The following is a 24875-nucleotide window of genomic DNA, read 5'->3' as shown; positions in this document are numbered from 1 at the left end:
GCAAATGTACTTTACTATCTAAAGTGTGGCATTATTTTTATAATGATAGGGTAGGTCTTTTTCTTCCATGAGACTAGAAATATGTTTCAGTTAAAGGAAAACTTGACAGGGCCTAGAATATGTTGTTGTATTTCTGGTTTAATCCTAGGGTAGAAAAATACCAGTGGGGGCCCACTGATTGCTTTTGTCTGATTTGGGGAGGCATTTGTGGATATATATGAGCATACGCAAGGGTACAGTGAGTATTTACATCTCCACCTACAATGGCTGTGCTACTTTAAAGCTTACCTTATATATTTTGGATTTTGTGCTCATCTTCCAGATCTTGTCCTCTCAAGTCTATCTAGATTTCCTTCAACCACGTGGTAGAGCTGCCCCAATCTTTAATGTGAGGTTCCCCAAGGTACTGTTGCTATGGTCCTTCCATCAGCAGCTTTTTGAGGCCATGTCTTCTTAGAATCTTGGATCTTGATTCTCTCTGATGGAGACACTTCAATCTGCTTTGGGGATTTGTCTCTCCCCTCCATGCAATTCCTCTGGGCTGTGGTCACTGTTTGAAACCTCTTAACAGCAAAGACAACTTTCTTTTCTTCTAATTCACTCTTTGAAAGCAGTTAACCTCAGCACATCTCCTTTTCTCTCTTATTTCCATGGCCTTTAATATCTAACTTACCCCTTCATATCTGTCTAGATTATAAAATTTTAAACTTTTTTAAACCTTTCTTTTAAAAACTCGTTTTCTCTTCTAACTTAATCAAATAGATCTATCCTTCTTTTGTCCCAAGACTAAAGTATAATTTTTGAAGCATTTGTTATTGCTTTATTTTTTCATTGATGTTAGTGTTTCAAGCACAGCTTTTAAAAGTTATTCAGAATCTTTTTGTCTGCAAGAACTGCATTAAAATGTTTCTTACTCTTATCCAAGGAAGATGCCACACTGTCTTCATAATCACCTTCATATATTTTTATGTCTTTTTAAAAGATGTTATTTATTTATTTGAGAGAGCCCATGAGCTAGGGGAGGAATGAGGGTTGGAGGAGGGGAAGGTACAAGCAGACTTTGCACTGAGCATGGAGTCCAATGCAAGGCTCAATCCCAGGACCCTGAGATCATGAAACCAAGAGTCAGATGCTTAACTGACTGAGCCACCCAGGCACCCCTATTTTTATTTATTTATTAGACAAAACTGACCTTTCTATGAGTGAAATCTCAGTATAGGTGTCTAAAATTTAAAGTCATTGTTAGAACTAAGTAAAAAGTAAGTCACCTTGAATACATGTGGTGGGCAGTTTCTTTGAACCCATGGACAAACTTCACTTAAACTCTAGCCATCACTCTGTGGTCTTAAATACAGGGTGCCTAGCAACTTGGAAGCAGCTAATATTGTCAGGCTCATCAATGTATAAAATAATCTAATTCTGCCTCCAACTCCCCTATAATGCCAGGTGAAGCTCTGACTCTGGTTCAAGGTCAAGCTGTAGCAATAGCTGTGTCCTGAGACCCTTCCCAGGTAGCCCTGCAGGCATTTGCTTAAGACCTGAGTGGGTTGTATTATACCAGAGGTCTGCTTTAGCTACCCTTCTCAGGATGAAGCAGTCACAAGCTGCAGTGACTGACCAAGACCAACACTTACTAGAAGTAACTTACAGCTTCTTTAAAAAAAAAAAAGTTTTTATTTTATTGAAGTTCAAATTGACAACATATAGTGATCATCCCCTCAAGTGCCCTCCTCACTGCCCATCACCCAGTTACCCCAAACCCCCACCAGCCTCCTCTTCTACTACCCCTTGTTCATTTTCCAGAGTTAGGAGTCTCTCATGTTTTGTCACCCACTCTAATTTTTCCCACTCATTTTCCCTCCTTTCCCTTATGATCCGTTTCACTATTTCTTATATGCCCTGTATAAGTGAAACCATATGATGATTGTCCTTCTCCAATTGACTTACTTCACTCAGCATGAAGCACATCAAAGCAGATGGTGGCAGGTGACTGGGTGACGGGCATTGAGGGGGGCACTTGATGGGATGAGCACTGGGTGGTTTTTTTTTTTTTTTGAGCACTGGGTGTTATGCTATATGTTGGCAAATCAAACTCCAATAAAAAATATACCAAAAAAAAAAAAAAAAAGCAAATGGTGGGTATTCATCCTTTTTAACGGCTGAGTAATATTCCATTGTGTATATAGACCACATCTTCTTTATTCATTCCTCTGTTGAAGGAAACTTACAGATTCAATCTAGTTGATCTGAAGTAAATCCCAGTCGGGTACAGTGTGAACCCCTGCAAGTCATCATGTTCAGAAACCACCAAGGCCAACTCCACAAAAGGTCTTAATGTCTATTATTCCTTTGCTTCCCAAGTGATGTTCTCTGTATATTTTTTTAAACAGAAAGGAGTCAAGTATGCAGAGATGAAAATAACATCACTTTTTTTTTCAGCTGCTAAAGCCAATTCAGAATGTGGCTTATATGTGCAAGCCATTGAGTTTCCCAATATGAACCCAAGAATTAGGGATTTTGCCCATACAGTTGCAAGCATTATTGGGCAACCCAAGGATTCCCCCTATGAAAGTTTCTTCTTACCCCTGTGAAACTCTCCAAAGGAAACCAAGCTAGTACTTTTACCTTCCTCCTTGTAGCCCAACTCTCATGAGAGAAGTAGATGTGGGCTAAGCTCAAGGCAGTTACAGTCCTTTGAACAATATATGAATATTGTTTTATTTGGCATTTATCTCTGCTGAATGAAGTTGAGTATTACTTTCCACACAGCCAAGAGCAGGTCAGAGAATGTTTTGACCTTGCAGAATGCCCTTGTTTTTTTTTTTTTTTTTTTTTTACCTGCCTATTCTTCTATTGGGGCCCATAAGCATGATTCAAAGAAACACAGGGGACTCCATATTCCTTGAATATGTAGATCACTTTAATTGATGGCAAGTTTAGAATGATAGGATCTGCATAATTGTTTTTTATTCCCAATCCTTTTGGAATTGTAGGATTAATGAGTACTGGCAAGATCTTACCTTTATAAACAGATGCATGATTTACAAATAACTGTTACATGTATTGCTCATCATTTGCAACGATCCCTAAGGTAGAAAACATTGCTCCCTGATTTATGGAGAGAAGAAAAATTTCAGAGCACTAACTGATCTTTTGCCTAATGCCAAAAAAGCTAGTTAAGTACAGGTGTAAAGAATGGAATCAAGATATTTTGGCTGTAAGATCATTTCTCTCTCTTTCTTTTAAAGATTTATTTATTTATTTTAGAGAGAGAGGGAGAGAATGTGCACATTACTTGGGAGAGGGGAAGAGAGAGAGAATCTTCAAGCAGACTTCTGCTGAGTACAGGGCTCCATGTGGGGCTCCACCTGGGGCTGGATCTCACAACCCTGAGATCTTGATGTGAGCAGAAACCAAGAGTTGGATATTTAACCAACTGAGCCACCCAGCTGCCCCTGTAAGATCTTTTATATTTTCACCATGTCAGCCTCTTTTCTCTAAGAAACAAAAAGACATAAAAAAGTTCATGTATGTTAGCAGTGTGTGGTCCCACAGGGAAAAGGAAATGAAGAGGAAAACCTAGAATCCTGTTTCCTTCTGAAAGCATGCTGACCTTAATTTACATATGCAATCATTTGCTTACCCTATGTTGCTGAAAGGTCAAATCATGGTGATCAGGATTCTTGTTCTCCTCTTACATTCAGGCTATATTAGCATGGTTATCCAAGGCTGGTGAAAAATCCCATTTCATTGTTTACTGGGCAGCAGAGCTACCTCAATAAACAAGTGACCTTTAATGAAGTCCAGCATACTGGATTACTTCCACTTGACATAATAAGAATAATATTACCTCACCCCTTCAGAGACTAATTTAGTGATACTTTGCCAAGGATGAAAAATTCATCTGAGTTTAGCCAAAATAATGGTTTGTTAGGACAGGAGGCATCAAATTTTAAAGGCAGAAATTGATCTATTTACAGAGCTGCTGTCAGAGTGATTCAGGATGCCTGAAAGAGCCCCATTAAGGCTGCTCATAAATCAATAACCATCCTAATGAAAAGCAGAGAGAACAAAGATAACACAAAGTTTGTAAATTACTGAGGCTGAATCAGGCGATCAGAAAAGCTAAAAAATTAAGCTTTGCTACTTATTTGCTCCTTTTCTAACAGAATCAGAAAACATGCACCAAACATATATACACATTTTAAAAAGAAAAAGAAAAAAGAAATAAAGACTAAATTTCAAAGTCTTTCACACAGCATTTTGGTCCAAAGCCACCTTATAAATTCTAATTCTCTAGACACATACAACTACTTATCATGCTCTAAGTTTAATATTTAGTGACATTCCTAGACAATTTCCCACTTCTGTAGTTTTCCCTATAATATCTTCTCTTCCAGAAATGAAAGGCTTCCCCTTTCTTATATTTATGAAAGCTTTCCACTTTCTTCACAGTACAGATCAAATACCGCCTCCTCATTGAAACCTTCTCTGATTCCCTTCTTTCAGATAGAGTAAATGTTTCAAACTTTTCCCTCCAACCTTCTAGAGGCATCTCTACTGGAGCACTAGGCTGGGTCTCTATGCATCCTCCCCTAACTTCCTGTGAGCTTCATAGATCACAGCGGGGCGGGGGGGGGGGGGGACTCTCATTTATAGTTACAATGACTAACAGGGGACTTCAGCTCAGTAAGTATTTATTGGATAAAATAGGGTATATATTAACAAATACTTGTTATTCCTGACATCACCTTTAAGCTTATCAGATCCCTATAAGGCTTCCTATGATTAAAGAAAAAAAATTCTGCTTGACACTTTCTTATTTAGAAAAAAGCGTAAGTTTTGAAGAATTTCCTCGCCTTCAAATTTCAGTTCTAAATTTTCCACAAAATAATGATTCAGAAGTTAGAGGACTTTTCAAGAGGATAAATTGGAATTTTAAACCAATTATTGTTTTTTGTATTTGCAGACATTTCAACTGAAATATGAAATAAGCAAGATTAAAAAAAAACATAACTTGGGGGCTTGTTAACATTTCATTGGATAAAATAATGTGAAGAAACTAAAACTCCCTATTTTAAGAAGAGTCAGGAGTGCCTGGTTGGCTCAGTTAGAAGAATGCATAACTCTTGATCTTGGGTAGTGAGTTCAAGCTCCACATTGAGTGTAGAGATTGCAAATAAATAAATAAGAATCAACATTAACAATTTTACATTAAACATCTACATAATATCAAAAATATGATAGACTATGCCAAAATTATATTTCTTGGGGAAGATGTTTATGTAATGAGGAATATATCTTAATGATTTCAGTATTAGAAATTTCTAAAGCATTTTATTCTGACTTCATCTCAGTTAGAAAAGCAGGAAGACCATCACTTCAACAATCTTTTCTAAAAATTCTTGCATGTTTTCAGTGACAAGTTAACATCACTTCAAAATCACTGAGTAGAAAACAAACAGGCTATTGTGTCGAAAGCCTATTGTAGGACTTTGTGTTTTCTTCACCTTAAAATAAACATAGAAGTTCTGTCTTCTTTATTTAAACTTCAGTTTTTCCAAGTAGTTTGGACATTATTGGCTGAAGTGAAAGTCTGTTATTCAGGAAAAGAAAAAAACAACATCAACATTGTTTTCTCAGTCAACTCTCAAAATCTGAATTTTTTTTTTTTTTTTTTTTTTTTTTTTTTGTAGAGGTCAATTGTGTGTGCCAAGTTAAGTGTCTGTGGTCTAGGGGGATTTTATGTTATCTTTACTAGTTAGGGGTCTTAATTCCTTTTACACTAATATAACCATATAGTTAAGCAATTCATAGATGCTTTTCCCCATGCTTTGATGTTCTTGTGGCCTGGAGTACCTTCCAGACATTTCAAATCTCCCTTCTTGCATCCCATTCAAGACATTCCCATGGTTCACTCCCTGTCCCTGCCTTTGGGTTTAAGAGATTTTTTTTTTAAAGGTTTATCTTTATCTTTGAGTTGGGATCTTTATCTTTGAGTTGGGATGAACTTTTTTTTTAAAGATTTTATTTATTTATTCATAGAGCGCACACACAGAGATAGAGAGAGAGAGAGAGAGAGGCAGAGACACAGGTAGAGGGAGAAGCAGGCTCCATGCAGAGAGCCCGATGTGGGACTCGATCCAGGGTCTCCAGGATCACGCCCTGGGCTGCAGGCGGCGCTAAACCGCTGAGCCACTGGGGCTGCCCTAAGAGACTTTTCTTTAGCTACATCTTTCCTGATGGGTCTCTGTGATGTAACTCCCTCCCAGTTGTCTATACTATTATTTCCATCATCTTATTTAAAATGAATGATACCATCTTATTCTCACCTGTTACAACCACTGGACTGTAAACATCATGAAGACAAAGACCCACTTTGGTCAGTGTTTCCTCAACACCCAGCATAGTATCAAACATAGTTTAGACAAGCACTGCTTAATAGAAATTCAATATGAGCTATATATGCAATTTAACATTTTCTAGAAGTCACATTAAAAAAGTTAAGGGAAACAGGTAAACCTAATTTTGATAATTTATTTTGTTTATTCTATAATATACTTAATAGTATCATTTCAACATGTAACCAGTATGAAAAGATTATTAAGTGAAATGTTGTGCATTTTTTTTTCTTACCGAGTCTTCAGAATCAGTATTTATTTTATACTAACAGCATACCGCTTTTGGGGGTAGCTAGTTTTCAAAGGATTAATGTGTTCACATGGCTAGTGGTTATGTGTTGGACAGTACAGTTCTAGACTACCAATTAATATCTGTTGAATGCTTGGATGCTACAATATGTTGAAAGTATGTGTGTGGTTGGCTCCCCATCTATCTATCTAGCTCTTTACAGATATTTGTTATCCTCTTTGTGCCCACAGCCCCACATTTTTGTGCTTTGCTGCCAACAGCTGTACCTCCAGCCTGTGGGTGATTGCCTGGGGTCACTGGAGTCATTTTGCTGACACAGAGAACTGGAAGTGTCTACAAGTTTATATTTCCTGAGCCCTCAGACAACAGATGACCCATACAGCCTACCAATGATGAGTATGGAAGGACAAAACCCTAGCTCTTTTGCCTCCATGCAAGGCACTCTGAAGTGATTTATACTCCAGAGCTCACTGTTGGATCAGGCTGATTCACAGAGCTTGCCTGAAATCACCTCTTGCTTTGCTTATTTCTGTTCCCTATCTCGACTCCCTTACTGCCTTGTTAAGTTCTCCTAGAGACACTTTCTTAATAAAGCATTTGCTCCTAAATCCTTGGCTCAGGGTCTGCTTCTGGGAAAACTCAAAGTGCTGGAAGTAAGGATGTTCCTAATACACGATTGTTGGTGTTGCAATGGCTTACACAAGAGTGTAGTTGAATTCTGTGTACATCAGGAATAATGATAATGTCCACTGTGTCTCTACTGGTCTCAGATACAACACCCTCTTGATAAAAAATCAAATAATATGAAAAAAAGGTGAAAAATCAAGTATTCTACTTCCTTCTCTTCTACAATAACTGCTGTAAATTTTTTTGGTGTACCCTTGAATAGATTTCGTATGTAAATTCAACATACATATATAAGTATGTTATATTGATAAAATATGTTTTTCCTTTTATACAGTGGGGTCAGAAATATTCTTCTGTACATTTCTCAGGCCCTCAATATTTCATAAAATATTTTTCACATTTTTGTGACTGCCTGTTTAACTTTATGAATGTGTTCCAATTTACCACTTTTCTTCTTTGTCTATTTTAACTCTTAATTTGCTTCTAGTCCCTTTTACAGATTCAGTATTTTTAGGTCTCTGGTATGGTTATCTATTTATACATGTCATTCTTGCCAACTGATTTCTACCAAGCATATTCAAGTGCAAAGCGATTGTAACTTCTGAGTCCAAACATACGTCTCTTCTTCCTGGGCAGAGGTTCTGAATCTGGGTTCCAATTAGGTTCTGACCTTAAACATAAGTGTGCTATTGTGCACATGCATGTATTTCTGAAAAGAGGAATCAGAGCTTTCATTAGAATCTCAAAGATATCTGTTGCATTTAAGTGATGGAGTTAGATGTACAAATACACATGGTGTGACGTACTGTGTATAAATCTCTTGTAGGCTTGTCTCACCCACCTCTCCCCATTAGATTAACATTTAATTAATTAGCAGCTTTTCAATTAGTGCTTTTATTCTTCAGAGGCTAGGATCCAGCCTCGCCATGTTTATATCTCCCTGCTGCCTAGTTCAGTAGTACAAAGAATGCACTCGTTAATAGTTTCAGGGAAATCAATGATGTTTTTTCTCCACTGTATTTATGCATTCTAAGTGGAACACATTTAATTTTCTTCTGCTTGTGCCTTTTACCCTGCTTTGCTTTGATCCAGGAGGATTGAAGTAAAAAAGATCCTTTTCTGTGGATATGGCACATAAGTCATTTTGGACCAATTTTACAGACTCAAAAATTTGTAGGGAGCCAGACTGGATGTGAGTACCCAATAATCCTATGTCCTCATTAGGACATAGTTTTAGCTGCTTGGAGTTCTAGTATCATCACCCCCACTCCGAGCCAAAGATTCTAGTCATGTGGCTGTTTTTTCCTACCTCTTTGATCATTGATATTCTCTTGTTCAGAATTCCAAATTAATGTAGAAGTTTTTGTTTCTTTGTTTGTTTTTAGATAGTGGGTAACCAAGCCATTTGCTATGGCCTGAATGTTTGTGTTCCTTAAAAATTTATATATTGAAATCCTAATCCCCAATGTGATGGTGTTTGTACACCAGCCATTTTAGGGTATTCTCTTCTGGCAGGCCCAAACTGAATAAGATGCCTTTTTTCTTCAGTCAGTGATGGGTTGTTTTTCTTCAGTTGTTTTTCTTCAGTCAGTGATGGGTTGTTTTTTCTTCAGTCAGTGTTGTTGTTCCACTAGGGGACATGAAAGTTGCCTGACTTCGCCATTGTCTGGGAGACTCTGAGGCATGTCCTGTGAGTGAGATGCCAATGGCAAAGTCCACTGATAATGCTAGATGATCATGTCAGTGAGTAGTGTGCTCTGGCAAGTTCAGTCACCAAAGTGCAACTTTAGGTCTTGGACCTGGTAGGGAAAGGCCTCATCGAGCAAGAAGCAGACAGAGAGCAGAAGGAAAGACCATGCTAAATATTGAAACACTTCCAGTCTGTTCCTCTAATCCTACACAACTCCCTATGTCAATTTAGGTGTTTTGGAAGACAAAAGGTGCTAAGTACATGTTAATATTAGGTTTGTGGTTGTTTGACCAAATGCATTATACCTTATTATCTGTTTACATGAATTTTGTAAACTTAATGAAAGTAGTAGCTATGTGACCTTAAGTAGACTCTTTCCCTTCCTCTGAATCTTAGCTACTTAATCTTTAAAATAGAAATTGGTCTGGCTCATTGTTTCTTAAATATTGGGAAATGAATCCAAGATATTTTATCATATGCCAAGTGTGCTTTGTACATAGTATGCACCTAATAAATACTTGGAGTTTAACAGGAAAAATGCTAATGATAATAACACTAAAAAACTAATAATAGTGATAACTAAGCTTATAAAAGGCTTAGTTTGCAGTGAATACCAATTTATTTAATATAAAACCCATTTTACAGCTAAGGAAACTGAGATACACCTAATTACTAAGTAAATGAGGTAATGTGTTAAATTGGGACAAGTGATGATTTAGGTGCTTAGAATACATGTCCTTAATGGCATTGCATTGAGTAGAGTGGACTATATGTGTGTCTCCTTTGGTCTTTCTGGTTGAAGCAAGGAGAATGTCTCCTACTCTTACACATCATCTAAATAATCACTTGCTTCTTTTTGTCTATAAACAAACAGAAATTGGTCTTCAGGTTCAAAGTCTTCTGTAGGTGCCTGGACCTAGACTTTAATAATATTGTTTTGCTTTTTGTGCTTATTTTTCCCCTTGGGATGCTGGTTTTCTATTTAGATTAATGATACTGTTATTTTCTTTTTAAATCAATTAATTTGATTTAAGACCATTATTGCATAAATATTGTTAGTGACATATCTAAGGCAAAAATAATAAAGGAAGTATACAAGGGTCTGAATCTTGGAAATTTGCCTCTCAACTTGGTGTCCTTGAAACTTTCTGTGGTTCTAGAATTCAGTGTATATGAAAAGTATAACAGCAGAAGTCTGCAAAATCATTAGAGACACTATTGGAAATCGTTTGCCAGAAAAATAAAAGGAATTATTATTGTTACTAGAATATGTTGCTCAGAGAAAATACAAGCTAATTCTATTGTACCATGAATGATGATCCTGCCTAGTACATGCAAAGCTGAACCTTGACTTGTAGCCAGGACTATAAGTGAGGGAGAGGGAGACAGTGTTTCTCCTAGTTACTAAGCCTGGAGCCCACCTCTGATTATCCTCATAAGCTGAGCCAAGGCCATGTACTGCATCTGGCTCTGCTTTGCACTCCAGTGGTGAAGGTTCACTGGCAGCTGCACAGCATTACCTAAAATCAGACACATAGCAGTCCTCATGGACCAAGGTTTGCTCAGTTGTTTTCAGACAAAGCAATTGCCCAGGCATCTGCTTGTGCCAGTCTCCCATTACTGCCACCCTCTTGAGATCATCTTCACTAGACTTGCCCTTGTATGCAGTTGGAAGAAGAGCAAAGAATGACTGAAACCCTTTTCATACCATGAGCTTGGATATATGCATATGAAGTTGTAGCTACAGAAAGTTGGATTAGTATGAAGCGTGGCAGCTAATGATAGAATCATTGATGTATAATTAATTCAAAAATGATAATATTATAATAAACACATTTCTAAGATTATGCTGAGTTTAAATCCCATTAATTGCTCCAAGGCTAAGAATCTTATACCCTCCAAAATAATTTCTCCCAAGCAGAAAAAAAATCACACTTGAATGGAGCATATGACTCCAAAAATGTGAAAGAAAAAATAAAAAGAGGTGATATTGCTGTTATGGACTGAATATGTCCTTCTCAAATTCATATTTTGAAGCCCTAACCCTTGGTGTGAGTGTATTTGGAGATAGGGCTATTAGCGAGATCATTAAGGTTATAGAAGTCCTAGGATGGAACCCTAATGATACAGCTAATATCCTTATAAGAAGAAGAGGCTCTAGAGTATTCTGTCTCTTACACATGCACAGAGAAAATGCCATGTAAGGACACAATCAGAAGGTGGCCCTCTGCAAGCCAGGAAGGGATTCCTCACCAAAACCCAACCATGATAGCACCTTAATCTTGGACTTCTAGCTCTCAGAAGTGTGAGGCATTCTGTTATGGCAGACCAAACAGGTGAATGCAATGACATAATGAGAAAGTAATTGAGTGCTTCTCCAGTATTTCAAGATGGAGGTAGAGAGGATCTAAGAAGAGGGTTATGTAGGATCTGGAGGGCTGTGACCAAGGGGAAGAACATGAAAATTAATGAACTCAAGTTGCCAGGGAACAGAGTAAGACCTAGATAGAAAAGCTTTGAATCAGGAAAGCGATTGGAGTTAAGTATTAGGGACATACAGAGAAGGATACAAATCAAAGCATAAAACTGAACAACATATTAGCAGTGTTTGGGCTAAGAAAGATCCAGAAAGCCATGGTATTTCTCTTTATGTCCATGTATGTACATGGAGGCAGGCACATCTTAGATCATTATAGGAATGGTTCACTGTTTTGACACCACAAATAAGGAAATTAGGCAATGCCAGCCCTCCGGGAGTTTGGGTTAACATTGGAAACTGTATCTCTTGTGACCAGATGCTCCCAACTGCTCCAGCAGTGGGTTCTTTGGACACAGAAAAGGGAAGGATTAATCGTATTTCTGTTTGGGGAAGATTTACAGAGAGGTGACACTTGCACAAGTAGACATTAAGTCCAGAAGGAAGCTCTCCTTAGCTGAATGTCACACAGCTTTAGATGCCCTTTCTCTCTGCCTTGTCACTGCTTCCCTGGGTAGCCTTGGACAAGTCTTGCTTTTTGCATTCCCTTTTCTCACTTCTGATGGGAACCATTGCTTCTCCAAGCCCTCCGTCTCATAACTTCATTGTCACAGGGCACAACTATTTATGAATATCAAAGTGTTACAATTCTTTGGGAATCAAGCCCATTGGCAGGGCAGTGAATTCCTTTCCTTTCTTTCCCTGAATGTCTTGGGAATTTTAAAGGGAGTAATAGGAAAATTTGAATATCTTATTATGAATGTATAGCAATAAAATGACAGGTACTAAATCAATGTCCCAAGAACAAATTTCAAATAGCAAAGTCAATGGCACACCTCCAATACTAATAACATTTGGTGAAAAGCTCAGCATTCCTAATGAGGAAGAGCTCACTGCTTGCATGGAGATTATAGTGTGACTGCGCTAGGTCCATTGCATCTCCTGTCAAAAGAGAATAGCCAAGCTATGGATTAAAAGCTGTTCTTGTATGTTCTGGCTTCCTAAATCCTTGCAAGAGCATGGAAATAACAATTATTTGTAACTAACTATATCTACTTGGGAGGGTCAATTCCAGGGGACTCTAGACTTATCCTATTCTATGATAAGAAGGTAACAGGTAACAATCCAAGTACGGAGGAAGCAGGGTAACTTAGGTTTGATTCCCTAGAAGCAGAACCTTAAGGAAATATTCATTTGCAAATGATTCATTAAGGAAGTGCTTCTAGAGGAAACCAGCAAGGAAGTGGGGGAGTAAGAAGGAAGGAAAGCAAGTAAAGTCTTACTTATAGAAGGTAGTCTTAACCTAACCCCACAGAGTAATTCTGGAGTGTAAGCTAGACCACAAGGAAGTCATACCACAAGGAAATAACCTCAAGGAATGACAAATCAGATTTACCTGGTAAACTGTCCAAGATAAGGGGAATATAAGTTTACAGGCACTCTATCTTTTCTTGATGTGGGCAAGTGGGGCTACAAAAGCTTGAGGACAGTCAGTCCTTCATGAAATGGGTACCAGCTACTGGAGGCAAAAGGACATTAAAGGGAGTATGTATACAATAATGGTGAAAGGGATCCAAACAGATCTAGGTAGACAAACTTACTGTGTACTAAAAGAGTGGTACCCAAGGGAAGTGACAAACATCTTGGCTAACAATCAGCATAAGGACATAGAGATTACAGAAGAAGGCAACATAACATTCAGGTCAGCAACTGAAATGTAGACACGTGAAGCAGGGAGTTAGGTACTACCCATTGAATTCCAGACAGGATCCATTTCTTAATGGGACTGCTGAGAATAAGTTCACATGACTCACTCCTAGGACACCGTGAGTACCTGCCATGATCAATGCCAGGATACAATGTCCACTGTACATACAATGTACATAAAACCTCCACCAGTCAGAGGTGAAGCTGAGTCACAGAAGATGGGATCAGGCTTCTGAGGTTTCTTCTTAGGTTAGGCTTATCCCAGAGTCTGCTCAGAGGCTGGGAAAGGAGGCAGTAGGATGTGTGATACTCAAAACTAGTCACATTTGTAGAACATGCAAGATGTTCAGAAGTTGTGGAAAAACTAGATGTTTCTTTGTTGCTATATGTAGCAAATGTCTTCATGGTTCAGGATTTCGCATTCATGTTCCAAATTCATTTTCCATACCATAATTTCCTTTTATTTGATTTTTATTTATACTTATTTTATTCTGTAGTTACTTCTCATATGCTATTTTATTGGTCTTACCGTCCCTCTAAGTGATTTTGCCACAATATATAAATAAGGCTAAGTCTATCTTAGCTGTAGGAATTTCATTAAAAATATATTTGTTGAATACTCTACATATAAGAAGTTTACTGCACAGAACTAACTGGGGATTCAGAAATTACTCAGATATGATCATTCTCTTTAAACAGTACATTTGCCATGAGTAAATGCATGTAGCTCCATCTAAAATGGAGAACTAGGGCAGCCCGGATGGCCCAGAGGTTTGGCACCGCCTTCAGCCCGGGACATGATCCTGGAGACTGGGGATCGAGTCCCACGTCAGGCTCCCTGCATGGAACCTGCTTCTCCCTCTGCCTGTGTCTCTGACTCTCTCTCTCTGTGTGTCTCTCATGAATAAATAAATAAAATCTTAAAAAAAATAAATAAAATGGGGAAGTAGCATGTCTCCTGAGAATACTGTGCATAACGTAGTTTAATAAAGTTCCTACTTAAAATAGTCTTGCCAGATAAAATATAGTCTACAGATATTTCTCAGGACATACTTATACTAAAAAGTTGATAATTAATTATCCTGTATTTTTATTTGCAAAACCTGACAACCCTCCCTGAAAAATCTGATCAGTGAGTATTTCATCTGCAAGAAGTAGGTAGGGCTCATTGGAGCTCACCAGTCAGTGCAGAAGCATCTCACTACTAGAGCAATCTTAGTTGAGGGAACTATACAAATATACCCACACTCTGCCAATTACCACATGGGGGTCCCAGAGCTACATAATAGGGTATCAGAGCTGTTTTTAATCTGTATAATGGGAGCAAAACAATCTACTTTGCAAAATGATTGTTAGATAGCAGATGTTCAGGGAAAAGTAATCTCAGACTTCTGAAAAGTAAGAGACAATAAGCATGTATTCTACATTGAAATGTCATTTCCTTAGATGAGAAGAGATGTAAGAAGTATAATTTTTTTCTTAAGATTTTATTTATTCAACTGTTTGAGGAACCTCCACACAGTTTTCCAGAGTGGCTGCACCAGTTCACATTCCCACCAACAGTGTAAGAGGGTTCCCTTTTCTCCGCATCCTCTCCAACATTTGTTGTTTCCTGCCTTGTTAATTTTCCCCATTCTCACTGGTGTGAGGTGGTATCTCATTGTAGTTTTGATTTGTATTTCCCTGATGGCAAGTGATGCAGAGCATTTTCTCATATGCATGTTGGCCATGTCTATGTCTTCCTCTGTGAGATTTCTGTTCATGTCTTTTGCCCATTTCATGATTGGATTGTTTGTTTCTTTGGTGTTGAGTTTAATAAGTTCTTTATAGATCTTGGAAACTAGCCCTTTATCTGATATGTCATTTGCAAATATCTTCTCCCATTCTGTAGGTTGTCTTTGAGTTTTGTTGACTGTATCCTTTGCTGTGCAAAAGCTTCTTATCTTGATGAAGTCCCAATAGTTCATTTTTGCTTTTGTTTCTTTTGCCTTCGTGGATGTATCTTGCAAGAAGTTACTATGGCCGAGTTCAAAAAGGGTGTTGCCTGTGTTCTTCTCTAGGATTTTGATGGAATCTTGTCTCACATTTAGATCTTTCATCCATTTTGAGTTTATCTTTGTGTATGGTGAAAGAGAGTGGTCTAGTTTCATTCTTCTGCATGTGGATGTCCAATTTTCCCAGCACCATTTATTGAAGAGACTGTCTTTCTTCCAATGGATAGTCTTTCCTCCTTTATCGAATATTAGTTGACCATAAAGTTCAGGGTCCACTTCTGGGTTCTCTATTCTGTTCCACTGATCTATGTGTCTGTTTTTGTGCCAGTACCACACTGTCTTGATGGTTTATGTATACAATGGAATATTACTCAGCTATTAGAAATGACAAATACCCACCATTTGCTTCAACGTGGATGGAACTGGAGGGTATTATGCTGAGTGAAGTAAGTCAGTCGGAGAAGGACAAACATTATATGTTCTCATTCATTTGGGGAATATAAATAATAGTGAAAGGGAAAATAAGGGAAGGGAGAAGAAATGTGTGGGAAATATCAGAAAGGGAGACAGAACGTAAAGACTGCTAACTCTGGGAAACGAACTAGGGGTGGTAGAAGGGGAGGAGGGCGGGGGGTGGGAGTGAATGGGTGACGGGCACTGGGTGTTATTCTGTATGTTAGTAAATTGAACACCAATAAAAAATAAATAAATAAATAAATAAAAAGATTTTATTTATTCATGAGACACACACACAGAGAGAGAGAGAGAGAGAGAGAGAGAGAGAGACAGGCAGAGGGAGACCTGACGGGACTTGATCCCGGGTCTCCAGGATCATGCTCAGGGCCGAAGGCGGTGCCAAACCGCTGAGCCACCCGGGCTGCCTGTATGAAGTAGAATTTTTAAGCTTTCCTCGGGTTGCAATTCAATAGAAAATACCATTTTGCCAAGGGTGGCTGAGTCTGCTCTACACAGGTGACAAACTGCAGAGCTTTGGCGGAGTAAGTGAGGGTTACACATGTGCACAAATAATATGATTCATGGTGATCAAATCACATTTTGGATTGGGGAGGTAGTAAATAGCCAGACCCCTCAGAACTAGAGTGTGTTCCCACAATTCTTATTTATCTCAAACTCTTTCTTGCTGCCCCAGGAGCTTTGATTTCTGGGCTCTTCTGTCTTTGATTGGTCTTTGGCAATGAGTATCATACATCTATCCTATTGGGGTGAGGAGCCAGAAGCTGGTTGTCCACGGAAGCAACCTTATGCCCACCCATCACATGCATCACCTGTTTTCATGTATCTAGCCCACTTAGCCTGATGTATTTGCCCATGACAGAGCAATTGTTAATCAGTATATTTGTTTCTTACTTTTTAACATACAAATAGAGCCCTAATTTAATATGCAAATCACAAAACATTTTTTATGACTGAAAATGTGATGAAATGTATTGATGTGTTATAGGAAAATATGTGAACATTTTCTTAGCAAGGTTCTTGCTTTCTTAATTCAATCCACAATGTACCTTCCTGATAGTTGCCAAGGAAGCATACTTCTCTAACCCTCAGATGGCCTGTAGTGTACTTTCAGAGAAATTGCTCACTCAGATAGATGGTTTTCCACTAAGGAATGGAATCAGTAATAACAGGGAGTGCTAGATAAATTCTACTACCTCTGGGACCCTAGAGAGAAAATACTTCTGTTCCAATGAAGAATAAAGCAGAATATAGAGTTGCTGTGACTATATTTATTGATTTATTATGAGAATTTAATAAATATCAGGTAATGTTGCAAGAAAGAAAAAGGGATGGACTGTCAGAGCTTCTGCTCTCAGAAAGCTTATATTCTGAAGTAGACATTACAGGCTTAAAAGGAAAAGGTCTTTAAGAGGGTGACACTTGGAACATTAAACTTCAGAGGTGTAAGTGATTATTCCCAGCTAGAGGGAATCAGTGGAAGTCTTTATAGAATGGCATTTAGGTACAACATGTAGAATTTGTACATACAATTATGGGAAAGGAGGAAGAGAATATTTAAGGTGGATAGACTTCTATTAACAAAGGCATGGATTTATGCAACTGAATTTTACGTATGGGAGAGTAATTAAGTATATGTGAAGGGGAGTAGTGGATTGGAAAAAAGGTTGGGATCAGCTTGTATAAGTCTTAAATTCCAAAGTAAGGAGTTTGATCTTTATCTCTACATGATTGGCAATCACTGGGCTTTGAGAGTGAATACTCTCAAAATTGTTCATCAAGCACTGAGAAGATGAATCTGGTGGCATTGGTGGAATATGTGGACAGCTGGAGAAAAAGGTTAAGTGCTGGCCTTATCACTGACGACTAGTCAGTCTCCTTTCAAATTCATGTTCAAGACTGATTAGGCTTGGAAAACCCCTCCTTGTAATTGGAGTCACAGAACCTAGGGCTGACAGAAAGTGGCACTGAGAGCATAAGTACTAAATCCTGCCACAGGTGTGCCGCCACATCTTGGGGACACAAGGTCACTGCACACAATGTCACCTGCTGCCATCGGCTAGATTAGGAGTTGATAAAGATGGATTATTTCATTTGGAAGAATCACTTTGGAATTTTCACATCAGTCTTGTGAGAAGAAAAGATTAAAAATCTAGAATTATAATGATTATTACCTGTTTAAAATAAGTATTTACTTGGCTAAGTTGTGTATGGGGAATGTAGGGATGTCAAAGGGCATTTTTTTTTCTCCTTTACCTATTTCACTCATCCCTCTACCCCCTCCTCTCTGGCAACCACCAGTTTGTTCTCTAGCTTGAAGAGTCTGAGTTTTTTTGTATGTCTCTTCCTTTGTTTTGTTCCTTAAATTTCACGTATGAGTGAAATGATATGGTATTTGTCTTCCTCAGTCTGACTTATTTTACCTAGCATGATACCCTCGGGCCCATCCAAATGGCAAGATTCCATTCTTTTTAATGGCTGTTTAATAGTCCATTACGCATACACACACACACACAGAGATATATATATACACACATGCACACAGATATATATATGTATATATATACACATATATGTATATGTACATGTATATATATCTATATATGTATATACACACATATATGTATATGTATATGTATATATATGTACAAAGGTACCTATATATAAGATATATATATATATATATATATATATATATATATATATATATCACATCTTTATTCAATCACCTATCAATGGATATTTGGGTTGCTACCATATATTGACAATTGTAAATAGTTCTGCAAAAAGATAGGGTGTGTATATCTTTTCGAATTAGCATTTTAGTTTCCTTTGGTTAAATACCCAATAGTGGAATTATTAGATCTTATGGCATTTTTTGCTTTTAATTATTTGAGGAACTCCAAATTGTTTTCCACAATAGCTGTACCAGCTTGTATTCCCACCACCAGTGCATGAGGGTTCTTTTTTCTTCATACCCTTTCCAACACTTGTTATTGTATTTTTTTTTATTTTAGCCATTCTGTGAGGTGTAAAATGATGTCTTATTATGGCTTTGATTTGTATTTCTCTGATGATGAGTGATGTTGAACATCTTTTCATGTGTCTCTTGGCCATCCATATATCATCTTTGGAAAAATATCTATTCATGTCTTCTGCTCATTTTTTTAAAATCAAATTTCTTTTGGTGTTGAGTTGTATAACTTCTTTTTATGTATTTTATATATCTTTATCAAATAATAATGTATATTACTTGCAAATATCTTCTCCTATTCAGTAGGTTGCCTCATCATTTTGTTGATGATTTCCTTCATTGTGAAAAAGGTTTTAATTTTGGTGTAGTCTCAGTAATTTAATTTTGCTTTTGTTTCCCTTGCCTGAGGAGACATAGCTAAAAAAATATTTCTATGGGCAATGTCAAAGAGATTACTGCCTATTTTTTTTAAGGAATTTTATGGTTTCAGGTCTCACATTTAGGTCTTTAATTCATTTTGAGTTTATTTTGTGTATGGTGTAAGAAAGTGGTTGTTTGGGGGCACCTGGTGCCTCAGTCCATTAAGCATCTGACTTTGGCTCAGGTCATGATCCCAGAATCCTGGGATTGAGCCTGTGTCAGGCTCCCTGCTAAGCAGGGAGTCTGCTGCTCTCTCTGTCCCTCCTCCTGATTATGCTCTCTCTCTCTCAAATAAATAAAATCTTTTTAAAAGGAAGTGGTTATGGGACGCCTGGGTGGCTCAGTGGTTAAGTGCCTGCCTTTGGCTCAGGGCAAGATCCTAGGGTCCCAGATTTGAGTCCCACATTGGGCTCCCTGCATGGAGCCTACTTCTCCCTCTGCCTGTGTCTCTGCTTCTCTCTCTCTCTCTCTGTCTTTCATGAATAAATAAATAAAATCTTTTAAAAAAAGGAAGTGGTTCAGTTTCATTCTTTTGCATGTAGCTATCCAGTTTTCCCAGCACTATTTGTTGAAGAGACTGTTTTTTCCCTATTGTATATTCTTGCCCCCTTGTAATATATTAATTGACCATATTATTATGGGTTGATTTATGAGACTTCTATCTTGCTCTATTGATTATGTGCCTATTTTCGTGTTGGTACCATTCTTCTTTGATTACGACAGTTTTGTAGTATATCTTGATACTGGCATTGTGGTACCATCAGCTTTGTTCTTCTTTCACAATATTTTTTTGGCTATTTGGGGTCTTTTGTGGTTCCATACAAATTTTAGGATTATTTGCTTTAGTTTTGTGAAAAATGTTGTTGGCATTTTGACACAGACTGCATTAAATCTACAGATAACTTTAGGTAGCATGGACATTTTAACAATATTGGTTCTTCCAATCCATGAACATGGAATACTTTTTCATTTGTTTGTGTCATCTTCAGTTTCTTTCACCACTGTTTTATAGCTTATGGAGCACAGTTTTTCACTTCCTTCGTTAAACTTATTCCTAGATTTTCCCCCTTTTTTTGGTACAGTTGTAAATAGGATTGTTTTCTTAATTTCTTTCTGCTATTTTGTTATTATTATACAGAAATGCAACAGATTTCTGTATATTAATTTTGTATCTTGTGACTTTATTGAATTAATTATAACTTCTAGTAGTTTTTATGGTTTAGTCTTTAGGATTTTCTATATATAGTATCATGTCATCTGCAAATAGTGAGTTTTACTACTTTCTTACTGGTTTGGATGCCTTTTACTTCTTTTTCCTGTCTGATTGCTATGGCTAGGACTTTTAGTACTATGTTAAATAAAAATGGTGAGGTGAGTATCCTTGTCTTCTTCCTGGTTTTAGAGAGAAAGCTCTCCTGAGCTCCAGAGAGAGTATGAGCTGTGGTGGCCAGAGTCATGGCAGGGCAGGCATTTAGAAAGTTTTTCCCCCCTTTGGCTGAATTTTAGTTTTAAAGGAGTGCAGCTAAAACTGTAACCAAAAGAGGTATCATGCTTCCACAAAAATATCAAGGAAAATTGTTGCAAGCAACAGTAGGAGCTGTTGGATCAGGCTCTAATGGAAAAGGTGGTGAGATTCAACTAATTAGTATGAAAGTTGTAGATAAAGTTCTTCTCCCAGAATGTGGAGGCACCAAAGTAGTTCTAAATGACAAAGACTCTTTCTTATTTAGAAATGATGAGATTCTTGGAAAATATGTGAACTAAAATTATTAAAATGGCATGAAATGAAGCTGCCCATTCCAGTGAAGTTGTGAAATCTTTCATCATGTAAGTAACTTTCATGTCTCTCTTTTATAATAAGCTAATGGTATCCCAAAAAAGCCCTCAGTTTTTCACTATTGAATATGATGTTAGCTGTAGGTTTGTCATACATGGCTTTCATTAGGCTGAGATATGTTTCCTCTAAATCTACTTTGTTGAGTTCTTCTCACGACTGGATGTTGTACTCTGTCAGATGCTTTTTCTGAATCTATTGAGATGTTCATATGGTTTTTATCCTTTCTCTTGTTACTGTGTTGTATCATGTTGATTGATTTGCCGATATTGAACCACCCTTAAATCCCTGCAATAAATCCCACTTGATCACGGTGAATGATTTTTTAAATGTACTGTTGAATTCAGTTTGCTAATATTTTGTTGAGAATGTTTGCATCTATGTTCATCAGATATATTGGCCCATAGTTCTTTTTTTTCTTCTTTTCTTTTCTTTTCTTTCTTTCTTTCTTTCTTTCTTTCTTTCTTTCTTTCTTTCTTTTTTCTTTTCTTTTTTTTTTGTAGCACCTTTCTCTGGTTTGGATATCAGGGTAAAGCTGGCTTCACAGAATGAATTTGGAAGTTTTCCTTCTTTTTCTATTTTTTGAGGATAGTTTGAGAAGAACAGGTATTAATGCTTCTTTAACTGGTAGAATTCACCTGTGATGCCATTTGATCATGTATTTTTGTTTGTAGGAAGTTTTTTGATTACTGATTCAATTTCATTACTAGTAATCAGTTTGTTTAAATTTTATATTACTTCTTGATTCACTTTTGGAAGATTATATATTTCTAGAAAGGTATTCATTTCTTCTAAGTTGTCCAATTTGTTGGCATATAATTTTTCATAATGTTCTGGTATAATCCTTTGTATTTCTGTGATGTCAGTAAAGAGCATTATATTTTGACTGTTTTCTTGATGTTCTTTTGAATTGGGAGACAATCCTTACTCAGCCATTTGAGAATGTGTCAAGATGGTGATATCAAAATGTAAAATCATTACATTTAAAAATTTTCCAAGTAGCATGTGCATTGGTCATTTTTTAGCCTTACTACCTCTTGGGCCCTTAGTGATTTTCAGAGCCTCAGCCATCATCAGATGCATTGTTGATACCCATCTTAGCTTCCCTACTAATTATTGTGGGGATCAAATAGGCAATTGCGAGAATTTGCTCCAAGCTCTATAAAGAACTGTATAGTAAAGGATTGCTGTTATGTACCTTTTTCCTCTATTTTCAAGTATGTATTTGGTAGAGTCATTAGAACAGTAAATGAGAATCTCTAATGAAGAGAGGTGGTGAATGGGACACTTTAAATGAAAGAGCTTCTCAAGGGGCAGCCTGTCCCTTCTCCTGAGCTTCCTGGGCATGAGCGTGTTGGTTTATCAAGAGCAGAGAAGAGATCTTGTTCATGTTTCTATCACCAGTGCCTAGTTATGAGATACAATAAATGAGATACATAAATATTGATGAGTGAATGAGGTAATAAATGAAATCGTTACCTGATTTACCAGGTATGGATCTTTTTGAGAAAACAGCTTCCCTTACTCTGGGGCAGACTCAGCCTTGAGTTTTAGTGTCTTGATTAGTAGGCAAGCACAGGATGGTTTTAATCACACTTGTCTCCCTAGCTAGAGAACACAAGTGCAAGGTACAATTTTCACAATAGCATGTGAAATTGCAATAATCAGCAGAGGGAGGCTTTCCTTCCATAGTTTCCCTTGAGTGTAGACATATGGGGGACTTGCCATGTATTACTATCTTGTATCAATAGCAAAGAGTATCTACTTTCCACATCTTTAGCATAGGGCCCTGAACTTATTGGATGCTCAATGCTTATTCATTGTCAATATGCAGTAACTGCTCAATGTACATGTATAGCTTTTTGGGGACCTGCATTTTTATGTGATACTGGCAAAATAGATATTATAAAGGCTCTTTTAAGCTATCCCCTCTATATCTCCTTTTGCTTCTCATCTACATTAAAGACAATTTATGGCAAGATTCAGTTTTAATTTGAACAGCTAGACTTGTACACACTCTGCTCATTTTTGGCAAAGAGGCCCTAGGAAGTAATTCAGGTGAAGCCACCACTAGCAGATCAGGATTGTTGTCTGGCTTGGTCATGGTGAAACTTATTGGTAGAACCTTGGATCCCAATACAGCCATATTTCTTTTAGCACATTTGGAAATCACCTTAAAGAAGAAATCCCTCTTTTGTTTCTAGCTTCTGATGATTGAACTGGAGCACAGAGCAAGTGCAGCATTCCATACTAAGCAAAAAGTTATGATTCAAAATAGACAAAGAGACAAAGCAGTGGCCAGGCCAGAGAACATCTTCTATTTTTGACTAGAAGAAAGGCTAAGTAGAGATTTGTTTCTTCTTCTATACACTGTGACACATGCCATGCAGACTGCCATGGAAGCTATTCTTTGTAGACTCCAGCAGAATAATATATAATCTCAAACACACTGGCTAAGAACCTACAGAATAACTTTTCATTCGTGTTTATTTCTCTATAAAACAGTAGTGGTGTAGTTATTCCCATTTAGGGGGTTCAAATTGTGTTGCAGGCTTTCAAAATTATTTGTCTTTAACATAGCACGAACCTAAAGGGGTAGATTCTATGACCTCCACTTAAAAAATGAGCCACCTGAATATCAAAACTTCTCTGGATTCAAACCTGGGTCTGTAAGGCCCCCAAATATTATATTCTCTTCCCTACACTATGCTGCCTCTTAATGTGCTAGTGGACATCTGGATTCCATAAAGTCACTTTCCTGCCTGTATTAGCCCATTGATCTAATCACCTTTTCAATAACTTAGCAGTTCTTGGACAAAGGTATAGGTATAACTTCCTCTTTCTTAAGTGTAGGCTACATGTAATGACTTTCTTCTAATGAGTACAGTGTGGAAAGTGGAAAAAAAGAGCAACTTTACAGTGGGGAAATCTGATAAACACTACCACTGCCAGGTGATAAGGTGAAAATCCAGTAGTGATTACTATCTGCCCTTGGTAACATGGGATGAGAAAGAAATTTTACCTCCATAGACTTTCTTCAAAACTCCATAGGCCAGCAAAATAATGAGAGAAACATCAGATAAATTCCAAATGAAGGCCATACCAAAATACTTGTCTACTATTCCTCGAAACTGTCCAGCTCATCAAAAATAGGAAAAATTTGAGGAACTGTCATAGCCAAGAGAAGTCTGAGACAGGACAACTGAATGTGAAATGGTGTTCTGAACAGGATCCCAGAACAGAAAAAGGACATTAAGTAGGAAATAAGTAAATATGAGTACTGTATGGACTTTAGTTAATAATACTGTATCAATATTGGTTCAGTAATTGTTAAAAATGTTTCCTGTGAATGTAAGAGACTAACAATAGAGGAAACTAGATATGATTTAGATGAGCACTATTCATATTAATTTCATAAGTTTTCTATAAATTATTTTAAAAAAAATTAGTTTAAATATCTAAATTCATAATTTAAAATCTACCATATTATAATAAAAAAAGAATTGATAACTCAGAAATGGTGCTAGATAACTGCCTATGCATATGGAGGAAAATAAATTAAAACTTGAAAACTAACTAACACCACACACTAAAAGAAAATCTAGATGAATTCAGATTCATCTGAATTGGAAAAGCAAAGCTATGAAAATGTTAGAAAAAAATATTTTTAATGGATTATCTTATCAAAATGTGGTCCCCAGACAAGCAATATCAGCATTCTCAGAGAATCTGTTAGAAATGCAATTTCTTGGGCCCCATCCAGAGTAACTACAGAGGTAGCATCCACCTGTCTTTGTTTTAAAAGTTATTGAACACTACATCTGAAATTGATGATGTACTATGTTGGCTAATTGAGTTTAAATTTAAAAAAAAAAACCTCCAAGTAGCTGTTATGTATGTTAATGTATGAGGACCACCACAATAGGAAAGTCAAGCTGAAAAGTGAAAGATTGATAAAAATGGCTATAGTAATATTTAAAATGTGAAATATTTATTAAACCATTGTCTTAGAAAAAAATAACTGACCA

The 24875-nt window shown here is 37.1% G+C and overlaps 1 pseudogene; it reads left to right on the top strand.

Annotated features, from left to right (window-relative positions):
- The first annotated feature begins 20468 nt into the window (after nucleotides 1–20468).
- LOC112668915 (10 kDa heat shock protein, mitochondrial-like) lies at nucleotides 20469–20777 on the top strand (annotated as a pseudogene).
- The last annotated feature ends 4098 nt before the right edge of the window (nucleotides 20778–24875 follow it).

This window comes from Canis lupus, chromosome 23, assembly GCF_003254725.2.
Source record: "Canis lupus dingo isolate Sandy chromosome 23, ASM325472v2, whole genome shotgun sequence".
In the NCBI taxonomy this organism is placed as follows: Eukaryota; Metazoa; Chordata; class Mammalia; order Carnivora; family Canidae; genus Canis; species Canis lupus.
The sequence above is the reverse complement of the archived record's forward strand: the minus strand, read 5'-3'. Positions and strand labels throughout refer to the sequence as shown.